The 20,522-nt window shown below is 36.6% G+C and overlaps 1 protein-coding gene across 3 annotated transcripts in view; it reads left to right on the top strand.

The window, feature by feature from the left end:
- CADM2 (cell adhesion molecule 2) overlaps positions 1-20,522 on the top strand; it is a 936,889-nt gene that overhangs the window by 50,493 nt on the left and 865,874 nt on the right. The gene's annotated exons all lie outside the window — the stretch shown is intronic.

Here is a 20,522-nt window from a genome sequence, read left to right as displayed (position 1 = left end):
AGGACTGTGAAACTCTTACTGTGTTTTTTGGGAGAGAGAAAAGATGGCGACCACTTTGGAGAGATTAACCTATTCAGTCTCTGAAAGATTTAAAATGGCAGTGCCCATTTATCACACTTTTGTGCAACAAAGCTGAAAAATCAGAAGTTGGGTTGAATTGGCCTTTAACAGGTACAATTATTAAATGTACTTCAAAATCATACTGTAAATGCTTTTCAAACAGGAAACAAAAGGACATTGCTGGATTAAAATTTGGGTGCATCCACTGAGCTGTTTTACGGTCTTAGAATAGCCTTTTTTACATTGTGAATAGTGGACTAAAGCACGAAAAACTTCTTTGTTGTACACTGAATAGAACTCACCAAATTATACAGGCAAGGTCAGAAATGATGGTTTATTCTAGTAAATGATAGTCCTGTAATAATTAGACAACCCCTGTATGTATTTATTTGTATCATCCAGGTTTTATAATGATACAAATGAGAATTTTACCATGTCAAAATGTGTCAATATTTCATAAAAAGATTGTAAATTTGTAGTTAGCTGTTTTTTTAGCCAAAAACTATTAATAAATAGTTACCAAGTGTTACATTGTTACATAGACTTTACTGCTGAAAAGAGATTTGTGGTGCATTACTCCTGCAAATGTAGTAAATGAAATTAATGTATTTTATAGTTTTAAACCTTTTTTTTAAAACCTTTTTTATATTTATCTTTAAATGGTAAAGAAAAGCCCTTTTTCTAAAAGGCAAGGTAACCATTTGTGAATTAGATTCCTCTTTTTGTGTGCATGAAGTAGTACCGGGATCATATGGGGTGCTGCCTGTCTGTAACCTAAAATGTCTTTGTATTAATGGAAGATTGTTTGCTTCCCTGCCAATGAGCGTGATTTATTAAAGCTTAACTATAGATAAACTATCAAGGGAGAACCTGGATGATCTACCAAACCTGGAATGGATTTCCTGATGATTTCATGCTGAATTGATTTCCTAATATTTGCCGAATGTTTTCAATATCCATTCTAGGTTTGCTGGTTGCCTCATGATCGTCCATGTTTTCCAGTCTTGAAGAGCTTAAATAGATCAGGCTTATTTTGTTTTAAGGTGGTAAATAGTCACCACATTTTTAGTAAATCAACCCCAATTATTTCACTGCCTTGCTTTAAAATCTGGAATTTGCATCTATAACCTTTGTTTGACTGTCCTATAAGAACCTTTGTAATATCATCTTTGTAAAGTTTGCTGACCGTTCTCACCATGTGGTTTTGTGTTATGGAAAATTCCTATAAGCAGAATTTGATACGGTAGCTAGGATCTCTATATCCATAATATGCGTATCATCTATAAAAAAATACTATATATTTTATTTCTTCTATGCCAGAATCAATGCGAAAATGTGTTTCATCTTATATGCCGGTTGATTATATAATCAATGTTCACATATGTTTATGGTGATATAAGGCAAATGGATGAAAGTTTCCATTGCAAGGAGCTGTGCTTATCTGAATGATAATGAATTGTGTGTTTTCCATAACATAAACCTAGACCCTGACTCTCTGAAAGTCATCATGTTTCCATTCTGTGTAATGCTGGGGGTTGTTTTCACTTTATGTCCCTGTCTATAGTCGCATAAAAGCAATTGTTTCTCTCTGTGCTGTATAGAGTCTGTATATCCCAAGGGCACTGTCATGGCTTCAGCTTGTCTATAACGTTTCCATTTATTTCTGATATTTGTTCTTCTATAGACTTGTTACTAGTTTGTAGTGTAGCTGAACACTGAGGTCCTAGCAGCCAGTCATGTTTCTGTTGCTCACGTTTGAAGTATAAAGTAGGTGTTTAATTGGTTATGTGAAGCTCACGACTGATGAAACAGTCAAGAACAATCTTATATGTCACCTGAAGGCAAACTTACCATTAAATAACCTATTTAGTTATTTATATATATATATATATATATATATAATATAGTGCATATATTAAATTTATTACACATATGTGCTTCATTATAATATAAATTAATATTAATTATTGTACATATATAATACAATATTAAATAAATATATTTAATATATGTCATAATTTTCAAATAATTTTATATTATAGATAACTAACAAAATTTGGTACAATGTTTCTCACTCTGTTTAGAAGAAAGCTAGAGACCTGACTATTTTGTAGTATAGTTAAGTAATACTTACAGGTCTCCTCCTTGTCACCTCCCTGTGATTGGACTGGACAGAGGTGGGAGGGACATCAATCAGACCAATTGGATAATCACTGCTGTCTCCCCCAATCACAATGCTTCTTGACACTGCTCTGCAAGTGGTTCCCAGCCTATACAGTTACATCTTCCTTTAAAAGAGATAGCAAGGCTAAACAAGTCAAATTCACATACATAGCTGGTTGATATGACAAAAGTAAACAAATATTTACCAAAATAAACGAAATACCTTTTTTTTCCCTAGTTCTGTTTTTCCCCTTTGATAATGGCTGTTCAACTGTACTATAAAAAAGGGTTTATTTTCGTCCTTTTTTTTTTTCACGTATGACATTATTTTAGGACAAAGGCGGGTAGGATAATCATATGAGCATGACAAATTGACAGACAGGTTTGCATTTTAAGATATTCCACAGATTTGCCCCTTGCAGAATTCTTTCCTACTCTCTTTCCCACCATAAAAAGCTGTGAAAATAGAACAGGAAAATGTAATTTTATATTATATACAAGCTGATTCCTTTATTCTCCAGGAATTATTACATTTGATGCAAAACATACAGAGAATCTCTTTGAACTTCACAACTGTTTCCTGTTTTTACTAGATTTTAGATTTCTTTGGTAACATGACTTATTTATTACAAGCCCTATTCCATTGTTGAGACACATAAAAATAATCTAGCTATTGACACATCCTTCTATTTAATTCAGATTAATCTACTGATGCGTGTCAAGTACTAATGTTTGTATACTTATCCCGCTAGCTGCAGTTAGTCCTAATCTGTGTGTACAACACGTCCTCGTTAATTTAATTGCAGAAATCATGCATGCTATGTATTATTTATGAAAAGCAAAACTATTTCATACTTTTCTGTTTGGACATGGAACACCATTCTGGGCTTTTACTTAAATATCTCTGCAGTTTAAAGAGAACCTGTCATATAGAAATAATAGCTGCAGTATTACACCGGGTTGTTCCTACACAGATGAAACCTTTACATGGATGGTCTGTTGGGGTATTCTTACAGTGGGGGATCAGAATGCCACTCTTTTAGACACCTAAATAAAGATCTTTGCTGTTGTGTTACTGGTTATGCCATGTGGAAATATTTATGTATCATGTGATGGTAAGTCGTTCAGGCACAGCTCAAAGAGCCCCTAACAATTTTTTAAGGTATCCTAGGGTTGCATAGAACCCAGGTTAAGAATGGCTGTTGTAAAGGATCCAGTTAGGGTAGAAAACAAGGGCAGATCTTCTTTAAAAGAGATGTGTTTTTACTATTGATTAACTTTTGTCAGTTTGTATAGATATTGCTCATGGTTTTCACTATTAACTGCTGAATACTGGAGGGTAGCAGAACGGCTGCATAGTTAGCTTTCTGTCTATAAGAAAACTATTTATTTCCCTGTGTTTCATTGATGTTGATGTTTACACTTGTAGTTTAATCTCTGTAGTGCAATAGGGTGTCTACAAATAAAGACATTCAGAATAGAGCATGCAATGTAGCCACCAGCATTAGGAATATTTATTAAAGAATTTGTGTAGAGTAGTCAAACAGATATTGTTAAAACAACAGAAGGAAGTAATGTATCATTAAGTGATTTTTCCTCTGAAACGTGTTGGCTTTATTATCATTTTCAAATAAAATTGGCACCATCTTAAATCTGGTGCCTGGCTTGAGTTTTAATGGTTGGTTACGATGACCAGCCTCTTCAAAGGTTCTTTATAGATTTTTATATTAAATTATAATCTTGGTAAATCAAAGCCCTGCCTCTTTTATACCTCAGTTTTGCCCTAGATAAAACACTGCCCCTTCTACATACCTATGGAAATAGTAAAGAAAGAAAAGTTGAGTTCATTTAATGTAATGGTGTAAAGGTTAGTGGTGTCTGGTATTCCTAGGTGACTAATCAAGAATCACCTTTAGTATGTTTGCAGGTCGCTTAAAGCAGAACATACAAATAAAAAGTATGACAAATAACTTTGCTTGTGCAGAGCCCTCAGTCTCTTTCTTCATCCCATGGGTTCCTCTGCCACCATCTTCTTCTTTCATTTTCTGGCTTCTGCTTACATCATGTGAACTCCCACTGTGCAGATGCAAGATCTGGTGGAGTTTCCTTGTGAATGTAAAACAGATCTAACATGTGCAGAAGTAGCAGCTCAAAGCCTCTGGTCTTCCCATTCAGTCTTCACTGCCGCGGCAGTAAAGACAAAAGGGGAGGGGCCTCCCCTTTTTTTTTTAATAGTATCTATAAAAGAAAACAAACACTAAAATCTGGTCCGCTTTAAACATTTTAGGCTCCTGAGTTGTTTTTCAGGGATCACAGCTTACTATTGTTACCTGGTATATTACTAAATAAAACAATAAAAAAACTGTGCCCAAACCTCACATATCACTATTCAAATATTATTTCTATCAGTATTTGCTAAATCTGGCTATATAGGCTCATCTTTGTCACTAGTGCCTGGTCAGCAGCGGTGTAGAATGTTGATGATTTATTGTACTCACTGAACAGATATGCATAATGTATGTGTTTATTGTTTCTCCAAGGACAGCGTGCACATAAAAAATTGTTGTAATAATGATCTTTTAATCAGTAGTGGGCTAGTTGTTACTGCCCCTTAGGACATTAGGACTTTTATCACATTGTTAGTACAAGAATTTGTCCTTATATTGCTACAACCACCAATGAAAATAATAGAGCCCAAATGTAATTTTCTAAGGCTTTTTTGATTTAATTGGTGCTTTGGGGAAATGACTGAAGCTTCAGAAAATGAAACCAAGTGAAGGTTGTGCGGTCGCTTAATACATACAGCAGTTGTGTGATGTAATTGTGGGTACTTTATTAGGCAATAAGAAATAACTATTAGCTAGAGATGATTCTTTAGAAGGTTTATCATCCTGCAGGATTGTCATGTGGCTGTCCTGAAAATATTCAGTTACTTTGTTAATATGCATATAAATATATGTTCATTGATCAAGCTTTTTCTTCAGGTCCCCTGTTGCTTTCTTAGTGCCAGTTGTAAAACTGCAGAATCCCCATTCTCCACAATGAACTAATTTTTTTTCATTGATCAATCAATACTCAGGCATAGCAGATAGAAGTTCTGCAAGCTATCATTTCCTGCTAACCCTACTTTTTACAGTCATAAATTGCAGTGTTTGGACTAATCATAAGATATTGTATTTTTTTTAACCTACTATCTTGTAGTGTTGATGAATCAATAAGTATCAAGTGCGTTTCTGGTACAGAGTGCGTGGTCTACATCTTTCCCCTATGATTTCAAATTTGTCATTGGGTACCTGCAAGGAGGATGTACAGTGAAATGCTGAGAAACTACAGGGACAATCTTAACCATTATTTAAAACACTCTAGTAGATTTCTCTTCTAAGCACAGTATTGACAATATCACTGTGTGTTCTTTGTTTTCTGGTATTATTTGTCCAAATATGTTTTTGCTCACTTCAAGAGCTCCTGTTCTCGCTTCTATTCAACACTTGAAGTTACGGACAGCATGTTCTCTGCCGTATAATGTAGTTCCTCCTGCCAAACCCAACATCACTAGTAAATTCTACAGTCTGGTGGAATTTAACGAGAGGAAACACAGCAGGGAATATGGTATCCAACATACTCAGAAGTGATGGATGGCAGCAGCCTGAAGAGCTCTTAAAGTGAGCTAAGGTTTCACCCTTCTGGACAGGTAAATCTTCAACCTAATATTTTACAGACTGGCCACTATTGGGTACTTTCAAAACAGCAACAAGTGCCAGAATCTGGTTGTTTACTACATTATGTACAAAAAACTGAGGTCCACAAGAACATAAGGACAAATAGTCAGCTGACCGTAGTTGTATCTCGAAAATACATCATTGTTTCTTACGTGACTCGGCTAATGGCCACTAGCAGTGCATCTAAATTAAATAGGTACAGAAGCCTCTGAGCATTTAAGTAAACCATGCATAAGCAGTGCACAAAACTCATCTGCAACTAAAAATTGCAGCTAGTATATATAAGCACAGCAACTCAACATTTGATACTTTGGAAAGCAATTGAGCACACAGCAGAAATTTACCTGGCTTATGATCCTGCTAAAGCATGTCATAATCAGCATTAAAAATGTCCATAATAGCACAGAGTCTACACAAGAATGGAGTCTTGTTCCTTCAATGTAGGAAAACATTAAGACTGGAACCATTTCACTGCTGCCATATTGTTATGACACAGTATTTATATATCCCCAACATATTACGCAGAGTCATAGTCATGTTACTAGCTGTCCCTCAAAGGAGCTCACAATCTAATGTCCCTACTTCAGTCATATGTCTTTAATACAGTCTAATGTCAGTTTTGTGGGAAGCCAATTAACCTAACTGCATGTTTTTGGTGTGTGGGAGGAAACCCGAGTACCCCGAAGAGACCCATGCAAGCAAAGGGAGAACCTGCAAACTCCATGCAGATAGAGTCCTGGCTAAGTTTCGACCTGGGACCCAGCACTGCAAAGGCCAGTGTGCTAAACTCTGAGCCCACATGCTGCCCATATAATGTAACCCAGGACATCCTATGGTGGCTGGGGCCCCAATCAGGACATCACATACGTGATGTTTTGCTTTCGGGTGGCTTTCTCAGAGGATGAATGAAAATTTAAACAACCCAAGCATGCCATGCATTGGAATGGGTCAATATTGGACTATGTATGGCTAGTGGGCACTAATGAATAAAATCAACCCATTGCTCTCTTATTTAAGTTCCGTTCTCTTATCTTTATTAAATTCCATTGATTTTACCCAAAGGTAATTTGTCCCTTCTATAATAAAGGGGTCACACTCTTCTGACAGTTTTACTATGTCCTAATAAATCCATTGGAACAGCGCTGAATTGGATTTGCATTAAACTCATATAGAATTCAGATTTTTGTTGGACATTTCTTGCCAATGGAGTCCCAGAGAGATAAACAATTCCTGCAAGTTACCTAACTTCCCAGCAACTACAAAAGTCTGAGTATCATAATGGAATGGAGTTGCCCTTTACCACAATTTAGTGAATGCTTGAGGTTGCTTATAATGTCAGTGTGTTGGGGCACAGACCTACATTTTTTTTAACGTTTGTCGACTTTCTCTGTACATTTTAAATGGAATATATTGAGATGGTTTGTCGATATACAAAGGTTTTGTACGGTGCGTTGGAGCATTTACACTTAGACAGCCATTGCTGTGAGTGGCAGATAACATAGAATCAAGCTGTGAGATCCTTCTGTACATCCACATTGATTGTTTGCTACTGAAAGGAATGCAACTGCAAGAATCTCATTGTAATGTTCTCTATGTAACGTTTCCCCAAACAGATCTGCAGCTATTTCCCATGTGAGTACTCCTATGCTGTTTGACAAAATTTAAACAAAATATGAATGTTGACAATAACACAGAACATTCAGCTTTATTTATCAGAGCATCTCATAGTAGTAAATGTCTCCAGTGCCCACGCTATCCACTTCTTTTATGCCTTCATGTTCAAGCAAGCTCTGAAAAAAGAGCAGGGGCAATCTGGTTGGTTGATATAAATTACTCAAAAGCTTGAATATTTACCAAAATAATGGTTTTGGGGTCACCTATTTTATTTAGGGCTCTTTCATGCAGTCATTGTTTTTCTGCACTTTAAATGAAGGTCAATAGAGTCTTATTTACCTCGGTGTGCGGTGTGGGTGACATATCTGCATCTGTACATTATCTTTGGATACAGCTGGTCCTTCTTACGTCAAACATATTGATGAAGCTTTATATTGATGGACAAACCAATAAATAGGCATCAATATGAGTCCATGAGGAGTTCCCCAGGATTACTCAACACATCCAAAATGTTTTTTCTTTTTTTCGTACCCTGTAATGCAAGATATCAACTGCTAATTGACCATTCATGTTCTTTAGCATCTATATTGTCAGCAAGCACTGAAAATCTTTCCAAAGAATACACCTATTGTGATCCATGTCTTTTAGTTCCAGTGGCAGCTGCACTTACTCATTTATTGTTCAGCTAATACAAGGGATGACCAAAACCCTCACCTTACCAAAGCTTTTAAAGCAAAACAAAACCTTGTGTTCCCGTTCCATTGTGGGCTCCGACTTCTTCTTCCTTCTTCTCTTCCTTGTTCGGATCTTCAGCCATCTTGATTTGCATGGCAGGGATACCATAACCTTTGCACAGGCACGCAGAAGTTAATTTAGTCGTGGCACCCACTGGGAAAGTGCGGGGTATCCTGGAAACAAATTTTGTTACAAGAGGGGGATTAAGCAAGTAAAAATGCTTATTGCAGAAAGGTCATCGCCTGTCTCTTTCAGTAATAAAGTCCTTGCCTGATCCCTAATTTTTAAAATTGAACTTTAGTTTAGTAAGTGGATTACTCTTTTATCTGTAGTCAAGAAAGCTTTCCTTGGCTGTGACAGGTATCAGCATACCCCATTCATACATATTCTGAACTGATATAACGTGTTACCTTAGCATAGAATTCACCCTTGAGAATATTATGGTGTCAGAAAACACTTGTCACGCCTTACCCTAATAGTGTTTGATTTTCACACTTACATAATACAGGTGTGCTAGTTATTAATTCACTCTGTCAAAGTCACATCATTCCATCTGCATTACAAATTGACAAACACATCTTAAAACAGAATTTAGTTCCACCTGAGCAGATAAAATATGGAATTTTTTATTGCTTATTTACTTTACATTAGCTCTCTCCGTGGTGCTGATTTGGTTTCCTCTAGCTACAAATTTTATATTTATTTATACAATAGTGAATGTGATTATCACCAAATATTTCCTGCAGGGGGTCTTCCTGTTGTTTTAAAGTGTGATTATGATTAACCACCTGTGAATGTTTGGTGAAAGCCACACTTACTGATTTATAAATATTCCCCTAGGATTAAAGTGGACCTGTTACTGAAAGATTATGTAAACTGTCATTGCTGGCCTGTTTCTAAAACACCAAAAATCAAATATAACGCCCAATCAAATATAATATCAAAACAATGACAATAATACAATTTTTTATGTACAACAATCATAGTTTATTAGTACAGAAAAACAATACACAAAAAGACCAATAATTAAACTGAATGCTTAATTCCTATTCATTGGGTTAAAATGGTAGGAAAATCATTGGAAAATAATCTAAGAATACACCAGGATATTAGTTTAAAAGATTGTTTTATAGCCTGTTTCATCTGCAGGTGTAAGGTGTCAAAAGATTTGCCAAAGAATGTTTCCACTCATAAAACTTTTTCTGTTGTTGACCTATGAATTAGCATTGGGTGTATGGGCCACTGTAAACCTGGAATCCAATTAACCTAAGTGCATGTTTTTGGAACGTGGGAGGAAACCCACGCAAACACGGGGAGAACCTGCAAACTCCATGTAGATAGTTCTATCCAAGATTTGCACCAGGGACCTAATTCTGCAAAGGCCAGAGTGCTAACGGCTGAACCACCATGCAGCCTCATTATCCTTTATATTTATAAGTGGTAGAAGGGGGAAGCATTACCGTGCAGTTTTTTGGATGCTACATGTAAGGTCCAGGGGTGGTTGACCATTCCAGAGACTTTATTTGATACCACTTGCAAACGTTTAAAATGCTTTTTACAAGTGGTTTCAATACAAAAGCTCCTATTCTTTCACTGACCCGCTCTATACCTCCAAGATGCTTCTAGCACATGAAGGAATGCCTGAGGGGTGACGACCTAAGGTCACTGATTGACAGCAGCTATTCCAGGGAGCTTGTTCTGCCCAATGAGCACTGTTCTGGCCAAGCAGCAGTGCAAAAAGAATCCAAGTTACCTATATCAATAACAAGAAAATAATATTGTGCAAACATTCAAAATTTTTTGTTTTATAACACTGTGGAAGATAGAAAGAAACAGAAAAAATACTTTATATTTTGAAGAAAAGATTCAAAATCTGAAGTTCTCTTGCAAGGTTGAGATTGTTACAGTAATTTAACGTGAGAAATGGCCCGTTTATGCCCAGGCTATTATATAGCACAAGAAATGACAAGTCCCACTGGAAGACTTGAAGGCTGTTTTTGATAAAGTGGCTTTCTGTGTTCTGCATGTTATATTTTGGAGACAGTTCACTTATGTTAATAGGTTAATGCTACATTGATGAAATGTACAATATAAATTATCCTTGTAACTGTATACACTCTGCCAAATATGTGTCCCTAAAGGGAAATATATTGATTTATGGTCAGTTATATTTAGTTTGTTAGCTGTGTGTATAGTTTCTATATTCTCCAGATGGGTTTTTTTCTGAATGTGTGTGAAATGTTTGTAAATATAAAACTATCCGGGTCATATGAAGGGGATTTCCCTTTATATCTAGTCCTGGAGACCAAACAGGAAGTGAGATAAAATCTCATGTAATTTCTTGTCAATAAAACAAGTGTCCTGTTTGGGAGATTACCCACATTTTTTCCATCACTTTCTTGCTTGATGTCCTTTGAGAACACATATTAAAACAACAAAGAAACAGATACATGAGATAAATGTTCTAACCTTTCCCTGTTTTCTCTGAAATGGGCATAGGAAATGTGGTTATATAAACTGTAACTGTCCCACTGAGAAACTTCTTCTGCAATTTCTATGATTATATGATTTGCATAGGGATAGTTGACTATAGGCTCATTTGGATACATTAATTGGTGTAAATGGTTCATTTTTCTTCTGCTGTGAAGTTGGGGTTGCTACTTTTTTTCTAGAACTAAAATACCTGCATTTCCTAATAAATATACTGAGAAAAAGTACATTTTTTATGGTAAGTGGCATCCATGAGGGTAGTATGCCAGTGGTCTGGATAAGTAGGAGAGACACATTTGTCCAGCACCGTGTATCTTATTATAAACTATAGTAGGGTAGAATTGGTTAAATGAAACAAATATTCTCCAGGCTACACATTCCTAATCCAGAAGCAAGCTAGTGGATGTACTCTGAAGTCAATTCCATATTCATGTTGTTGCCCCATATATACAATTTTATGATTGATTTTACTGCAGGTTTACGAATCTGTTACGAATCTGTTTTGCTTTAGACTGCATGCTGTTTTTTTTAAGAATATCCCTCAACTATACCTCTTTGATTATGGCTTGTGTATTATCTCTGCTCTGCCTGTCTCCAGCGTAGTACCTGCATGCAGCCTGTTCCTTTTAAGGCCTTTAATTTCACATGAACTTTCCCCATTTTATTGATGTTTAATTGGAGTCTGCTTTCCAGCATCCAAGTCTTGGATTGATGTTGTATATTGTCTATGATTGGTACATGCACCATGTCTTGGCTTTGCTACCTGAGTTCCCTGTTCTCTTTTTATCTGTTTGCTTGGTAATATTGCACAGTTCTCTGCTGATCTGTGGGTGTTCTGTTAGTCTCTGCTACTTCTGACCTCATTGTTGCATGGCTTCTCCACCTGCCTTTGTATACTGTAATCCTGTAATTGCTTTGCGTTGTTCACCATGCTTACATACACCCTGTGCTCCCTCTATCCACTTGAATTAGCAGTTCTGTTACCTAGTTATCTGATGTCTCCAAAGAGGCCATAATGAGAGACACAGCCTAGAGGTGTCACCATCAGGACTTTGTTTTGTGCTTTCCTGATAACCTACATTCATGTTCTAGTGACTTTTTTCCACTGCTATATTCCATTAAGTTCCCTCTGTTGTTCCATTCTCCAAGGAACACTTACATATTTTCCAAGACAGCCATTCTCAACCAGGGGATCCTCCGAAAGTTGCTAGGGGCTCCTTGGTTGTTCTTTTGATGCTGCCTATATAGTCCCTGGACCAACACAACTTGGCACAGCCAGTGTCATGGCACCAATAATCTTTTAAGGTGTCTTTGAAGATGGCAGTCTGACAACGAACATTAAGGGTCGTTTGTTCCCACTTACTTCAATAAAGTGTATTTGAAAAGGGTTGACTATGATTTGATATTTATTTCAAGGGTTCCTCTAGGTTAACAAGGTAAAGAAAGGCTGTGACTTTGCTGTTGGTTGTTGGCTATAATTCAGTCCTGTCTGTTTGTTGCCCCAGCACTGGTAACACCCAATTCCCCTGACCTTTTCCCTTCCCCGAAGTTTCAAAGGATAAATAACAGAAACACTCCTATTGCAAGAGAACTAAGTTGTTGTAGTGCCATGGCTTCTATCCTGCATTCTTTGCCATAATATCCCATTACTTAAAAGCTAAAACTAGTCCTGTTTAATTACATAACAGAGTCAAACTTTTTCTTGTATTACCAGTTATTGGAAACATGTAGCTTCTGCTATACAATAGGAAAATAAAGTTGTTAAACTATCATAAATGCTACCTTCCTTCTCACATTGGTAATCCCTGTTGTTGAAAATCTAAAGCTCGTGTTGTGAAGCTTTATAACTATCTTTGTTGAAGTTAAAGCTTTTAAGTCAACATGACTGCTACCTCTGCAGTTCTTCTATATCATATTGAATTAAATGTATATAATTGGGACTGTGTTGTCACAGGACCAACCAACTACCCCATGTTGATGGTGTATGATTGATAATAGCATTCATTTTAGGATTTATTGCTTAGGCCTCCTTACTTATATCATACAGGAACTGTTACAATGTGTGTAAAAAAAACTTCTATTGGAGGTTGTCGGTTTTTTAGGGCTATTCATTTTCCTTTTGTGATTTGTTGTTTGTTTTCTTAACAAACATCAATAACAGTCAAATTTAATGGACATTATGTAAACTTATTCAAGCTAATAAAACAGAAGCCAAATGACACCTATGTGATGGATGCTGGGAGCAGGCTAGTCATTCTCATCAAGAGTTAGCCGAGTTAGGAATGGGTGATAGGGCTGCCCTAGGCAAAAAAAATACACTGCCAGATTCTCTAAACACTACCGTTATTTCCATCTGTTTCTTGCTACCCTTGTTTATGTTTTCTATTAATCTTTAATGGTAGCGGATGGCTAGCTCTGTCACTTTTCCGGAAAGCTCTGATACATTACAACAAATGTGGCACTCTTTCTTTGTGTGCTTTTTATGGGGGATACGGCAGCAAAATAGATGTTCTGTGTTTTGCTTTAATATTTATGTTTTCTTTTCAGGTAGGTTTTAGTTTCTTCCAAAATGTCAAAGAATTCAGATCTTCCTGAGCCACCCTATTTTGAGTATCACCTAAAGTTGAAGGCTCGCTTATAATTCTCAACCAAGACTCATTGGATAACATAGGAAATCAACCTGACTTACAAGGTTCCTAGAGCATTGGAAGACCCCCACCTGCCTGTATTTTATTGAGGAATTTTATGAAGAATGCCCTGTATATTACTTTAAACCCAGCCTTTAAAAATTTTTAGATGCCAAGTTCAGCAAATATAAACTGGGTATAGATAAGCTGAGAAATTTTGGTAAAACTGATTTTGCAGCAAAATTACCTATTTGGCCATAGTGTATCTCTTAGTTCACTCTTAGTTAACTGTATATATATAGTATTTGTTTGGGAGGTAGACGGGCAGAGCAGGATAGTTAAAATAAGCCTTTTTTTATAACCCCTGGGAGGCATTTAATTAGTTGCATTTTAACTAAACCATGAAAACAACACTATATTTTCTCCTTTTGAATTATTTCCAATGCACTTTGTTGCCAAAATGGTAATATTTTACCAAACGTCCGCAGAGTTTCACCAAAACACTCTATTTGCTTATCCATGTTACTATGTGTTGCTTATCTGACACTGGAGACAGCTTCCACTTTGAAGCTCATGGAAACAGCCTACATTTCACACTTTTCTGTTCACTAGTTGAACTGATACATGTCCATTTTCTAAATGTGCTTTAAAAGCTAAGAACCCACAATATACAGCTAAGTAATCATAACACATTATTACAGTCAGCCACTCCTAATACTGCACTTAAGACCCAAGTTTTAATAGATGTTAATATTTAAAGCAATCCTTTTCTGGCTAGCTGATTCAATATAGTGTGTTATTAGGAACTCTTAAGCTTTGGGCCTGAAGGAGAAAAAAATGACAATAATAACCAATCCATCATTTGTTCTTTTTTCCTTTGCTGCTCTCTGACAGTTTAATGTTCTCCACTTTATTTTCCTGCGGAAAAAAGAAATCTGTTTCTTATTTTCCAATGTCCCACCATTACATGAGCCATAAACTGTTTTGTGTTGGTATGGCATAAAAAAACTGTGCAGCATGAGCCTTAATTATGGACAGAGAACATGTAAATTGCATTCTATATTAATATTAGATGCGTCAGTAAAGTGGATCGTGTTTGATATTTTTAGAATAATCTCCATGGACCATTAGAGGTATATCTTAAGGCCACAGGGTTCTATCTATCTATCTATCTATCTATCTATCTATCTATCTATCTATCTATCTATCTATCAATTATCTATCTATCTATCTACTTATCGCTATCTTTTTATCTATCAATCTATACATAGAGCCAATATTGCACCATTTTTTATTTTATGTTTTTAGCTCTCTCTTTTTAGGCCTACAATGCAATGAGCTAGAAAACATGTAACGTTTTGCTTTATTTCTGTATAAATGGGTATGTATATATTGTACTTATACAAATACTTCTGTATATAGTATTGTGAGCAGTTATGCTTGAGCTACATTACCCCCTGGACCAAGAAGTCCTTTCTATGACACTAATTGTAGTTACACCACATCTTTTCTGATATTTGTTTTACAGAGTGGGCTGAAACTTTCCATATGCTTCTTTGGGGCCAAGTATCACCAGCCTCTATAGTTTATGTGAATACTTTTTGTATCTATGAGATGTTTTTGCTTGACGATGAGTTTCAACACAAGTATGAGAACATACTAAAATCATGCAAGGATGAAAGGGCTTTGAAAAACCAAGGTGTTTATGATTTTTTTGGTGGGGCGGGGAAGTTTAGAATATTCACTGAAATTAGAGAGACCTACCTGACCTCGATGTTTGGTTGAGCTCCTGGGTGTAGGATAACTACCATGGAATTTCTTTATATTAAAAAAATCAACTCAAGTGCCCATGTGACCTATTCCTCTGTAACATATTTGTGGTTATTACAATTACCATCAAGCCAGTGCATTCTAGTGTCTAATTCAGGTGCCCTACACTATAATTATATGAACCTTTACATAATATTTCAGTTAATGAACCAAATTAAACTCTACCTCTATGAGACATTACAGCAATGTTTAAGTAGGCTAATCCACTGTAACAAAATGTTAGGGTTCAATAAATGAGAGTATTTGTATGCGCCTATCATCTGTTTGCTATACATTTTGTATAATTGCTATGGTGTTTTGTTGTTCTTTGATATGCTTATTTATGCTTTCGGCTAGCGCAGGTTATTTGTGCCTGGAATGGCACATTTTATAAAATCTAGGCATAACTGTTATTTTTTTTTAAATATTTTCTGAGCTAGATAACTGTGCAGGAGAAAACCGCTAGACCTTGAGGATAGTGTAAGATAGATAGTATATGACAAGGCTGAACCGAGTAATATATATTCTGTCTTTGTTGCTGTTTGCCTGTGTCTTATGCATTCTATGTAGGTGGCAAAGAAAAATGTTCTGAAGGCAGCTATACCAATACATGCAGGCAGAGTGGTAGAAAGCTGTAGACACAGAAAGATTAAACTATAGGGGGGAAAAGCTATGTTTTCTCTGTGTCCCGTTGCCGTTGCCTATTGCCATCATGTGGGTTTAGGTCACAGATTGTCAACCCCCACCCCTTCTTGTTTGTTTCATTAACATTTGTTCCTCCTGATGAGAAGTGCTTAGAGTCCTCCGCCAGTATAACATGAGGTCTTTGCTTTGGGTCCAAGGACAAATATTAAAATCATGGGGGAGGCATGTTGGTTCACTCTTACCCTCCCCGAATGTAAAATGATTTTCTGTGCTTTTTTCAAACACCACACAAAAGCTTAATTTGACTTTTGTATTAATGCCGAGAAGCTCTCTTCCTGGTAAGCCCTAGCTCTGAATTGGAATTGTGCTACAGACCAGATGGCACAGTAACAGCAAGTAATGAGTGGCTTCACAGCAGATGTGAGATTTCAGACCATTGGCCACCAGAAGCTGAAAGGTTAAAAAAAAAGCAGGGGAGCCCCATTGTTTAGCTCGCCCATAACCCCCCTTTGCTCATTCATCCTGAAAATACCCTTGTAGCTTTGTTGCACCGGATAGGCACTGCTGGTGCATTGGTTTAATCAAGCCTGTGGCTTGGTGCCGGCTTTGAGACAAAAAGAAAAAGAACTTAAACGGCACTGTCACTGTTTATAGTCTATGCGTCTGCTGGAAGTACCAAGTACACATATTTTATCTTTATGCTGGAAAACACTGTTTATGAGAAAATAGAATTACACAAGCACTTTCTTGGCATAAGTTCCCAATCCGTTACATATTACTGCATACTTAAAGATGAAATCCAAACAACTAATTGTACTGGACAGTCAAAAATTCAGGGGCAGACTGATTAGGTCATTCCTCTGCTCACTTTGCTCTCCCCTTCTCTCAGGGCAATGGCAGAATGATTGGGTCTATCAACATAATTAATTGAATAATAATAAGACAAACAAGCCTTCATGCAAAGCCTCTTAGTTGCATCAATATTACAAAAGTGCAAAAGGAGGGCATGAAGAATAATCATGTTTATGGATCATTATTTCTCTTTATTCTGTGCACATATGGCAAAAATAGTGCTAATGACCTCAAGCCCAGAAACTAGTATGCAGTCAAAGGGCAAAAGATCTGCAGATTGCATTAGAGGCTTTGCATCTTCCTAATTAATTCCTTTTATTTTCTTTCCTTATTAAAAACATCCTTAGCAATAGGCTTGAAGTTTGTTGTCCTGCAAAGGTTCATCCGCTGCATACATTTAATCATATGAGTCTTTGGTTCATCGCCTGCTTGCTCCGGAAAGAAAAAAAATGCTTAATATGTACTCTGAATGAATGATAAACTCAGACACCACAAATCATCTGTTAATTACCGCGCATTCAGGCTTGATTATAACACCTTAAACCTTGTCTAGAATATTAATGTCGTGTCACATAATAATGTTCCTCTCTGAAAATATATGTGCATTAAGCACCTCTGTACTAATAAATTAACAAACCTTTATGGGAATACTTCCTTTTTTTTTCCTTCTCACCCCAACATTTGAAGATTACATCCCCTTAAAGTGCTCATCCCTGGGCACTCCGAGATATCAGTAAAATGCCGGCATGACCTTGTGTTTTTGACATTCAGCCAGATCCAAATGAATCCGAGCTGTGATATATATTCTACAAGATTCCCTATGACACTTCCTTTAGTAGAGGTAAGAATCGCATAATCGCCATTCTCCAGACAGATTAGGTAGGAATGCGAAGCGGTTAGGAGGATATTTGCTATTTCCTAGGTATTTTATGCTATTCTATAAACCAAAATCCATTTAGTTTTTTTGCACCAATATACATTTGGAAATGGGCTTTAGTCCTGGTTTTATTTTTTCCTGCAGCAGCTGATAATTAACAATGATTTTATCACAGGTTTAATTTCTGAGCACACAAACAAAGGGTTACTCGTAATGGGTGACAAAGGGTTACTCGTAATGCTGAGGGCAACGGCTATGCCTGGGTGCTTTGGATAAGCACTTTTAAAGGGTTATTTAAAGATCACCACTCAGTTATCACACTAAGAAGCTTATACACCACAAATTTCACTGTGTTGACCACTCAGTATTGAGATGGCAATGCTCTGAATATTTGATTGCTGTTCAGGAAAACACTATGCATTACTTTACTTAGTTGATAGCGATGAAAATATTATAAGAATGATTGCCTTGCAAAGAACATATTGTACTAAATGTAGTTACTGAACCCTGTATTTGACTATTTATAAATTATTAAATATATACTTCTTGTATGTTCACATGGGAGTTACATGAGAAATTCTGGCAGCCATCCATTTTTGCATTGCACGCTTATCTATGTATGTGCAGTTCAGTGTACATAACAGAGAAGCTTGTCAACAGGCAAGTAAGTTTGCTTTATGCTAAAGAGACATTGCCTGTCCCTTCTGCAATAAACAACCTGCCTGCTCCCAATATTTTTTATATCTTTAGTTCCCCATTTAGGCCTTTCTGTATGCAGCTGACCTGTCTGGCCCCCCATATTGACGCAGAATGAATTCTTACAAGGCAAAGGGGCAGAATCCTCAGGGTATTGGAGCTGTAAGAAATAACCTCTGAAACAAGCTTGAAGTGTTTGGAGGCTGGGCCATGGGTGAAATTAAGTATTAATCAATCTTAACAAACTTTCCTTTAAAAAATGTTCTAGATTGCGCGCAGGATTTTTGTTCTCGGGCTGGAGTTTTTATTTAAACTTCACATAAGTTGGAACCTTCCCAACTCTTCAAATCCTTGAATTTAAATTAGACATCACCTATTCAGAGTAAAGAAAAAATGTTTTCCCACCCACTATAAGCCAAGCCATAATGTATATCCAGTTTACTAATAATACAGATACATTTTGTCTCTTCTAACTAGAGAAAACCAGAACACGGCATGCAGGAGATTGGGTCACAGGAATAAATTAGAATATTTCAATCGACTCCTCCATACGTACTGCATTCTAATGTATTCTAATGACTCAACCTCTCAGAGATCTGTGCTCCATCTCTTCTATGATATGTACAGACATTAACATTTCAACGTATACAAGTTAATCAGACACTTTCTACTTTTGGCGACCTTGTTCTCATTGCCTTTCTGTCTCCCAGGAAAGAAACCTATATTGTCTTCCTCGCAGTATAATGAGACATCAGGACTTTGTCTCTGATTTCAGCTTCTCTAAGTTTCACGAATACGAATTTGAATTTGGCAGGATTGATCAGATTCAAGATGTTGCAAAGGGTTCTTCTTAAAGGGCAACTCAAATTGGTAAAGGGAAGCAGTAATAACAATGGTTGCCCTCTTTAATTCTTTCTTATTTCCCCACTGTTTTTTTTTTTTGAGTATCTTGTAATTTAATATGTCAAGTAAGAAGTTTTCATGTTCTGGCGTTGTTCTGCATAGGTTGGTGCCTAAACACAGCAGCCTTCTGATAGGCTGGATCAACTTTTTGCATTGTAAAATAGTTGAAGGTTTACAAATGTTTAATTTGGTATGGCCATGCATTTGCATGCTGTTCATCATACATTTTGCTTATTCTTGTTTTAAGAAATAATAATAGGTAATCTATTCTTGTTCTACGATATGTTTTCTTGTTCTATGATCCTGTTCATTTCCGAGGGATGCAAAATACATGATAAACCAGTATAACACACATGCTTGCCCTGTAGGGTAATATGGCTGATTGACTTGAATTCTATGGGTTTGATTAGCTAAAGGAGTAAAAGCTGTCAATGGTCAATTTTTACATTGTAATTAATTTGTAATAGCCAATCATGTGCACAGTAAATCTCAAAAAACAAATTTTGACTTGCACACAATTGGATAATTGAAGTGAACGCAAGTTCAACTTATTTATTCAGTCAAGTGAACATTCACTTTTTAGTAAATTATTCTGTTTATAGATCTGGGGACGATTTAAATGAATGCTGGCTTTTGCTGAAATCTCTTGACTTTAGTTAACTTCAGCCAGACATTTGCTGAAAGAAACGGGGTCACTCTGTCCTCAAGTCTTTCGGTGTTTTGTAGCCAGTTTACGTGTGTCTTTTGTGAGCCTGATCAGAAATTTAAGTAGGTGTTTAGAGGATTATGGGAAAAATAAAGACAAATTCACAGTTAAAACATAGGTAAATGTAGTTATTATTATTACACAGTATTTATAGTGCACCAACATCTTACACAGCACTTTACATACAAGTCCATAGTCATGTCACTAGCTGTCCTTCAAAGGAGCTCACACTCTAATGTCCCTACCATAGTCATGTGTCTTTAATACAGTCTGAGGTCTTATTTGAGGGGCAGCCAATTAACCTTACTGCATGATTTTGGAATGTGGGAGGAAACCAGAGTAACCAGAGGAAACCCACGCAAACATGGGAAGAACTTGCAAACCTCCTGCAGATAGTGTCCTGGCTGAGATTTTTATCCTGGGACCTAGCACTGCAAAGGCCATAATGCTAACCACTGAGCCACAATATGTAGTTAAAAATATTGTTGGTAAGCTTTTTTTAAGTGCTTGTTCAGGCACTGCCATTCATGTAGGTTTGCCGTCCAGTCAGTAAAAAAGGGACTGGTCAGCATTGGAGGAAAAAGGCAATAATACTGGTATTATTTCTAGAAAAGGTGTCAACTCTA

The sequence above is a fragment of the Pyxicephalus adspersus genome, chromosome 1, assembly GCF_032062135.1.
Source record: "Pyxicephalus adspersus chromosome 1, UCB_Pads_2.0, whole genome shotgun sequence".
Lineage (NCBI taxonomy): Eukaryota > Metazoa > Chordata > Amphibia > Anura > Pyxicephalidae > Pyxicephalus > Pyxicephalus adspersus.
This window is presented reverse-complemented; position numbering and strand designations above follow the sequence as displayed.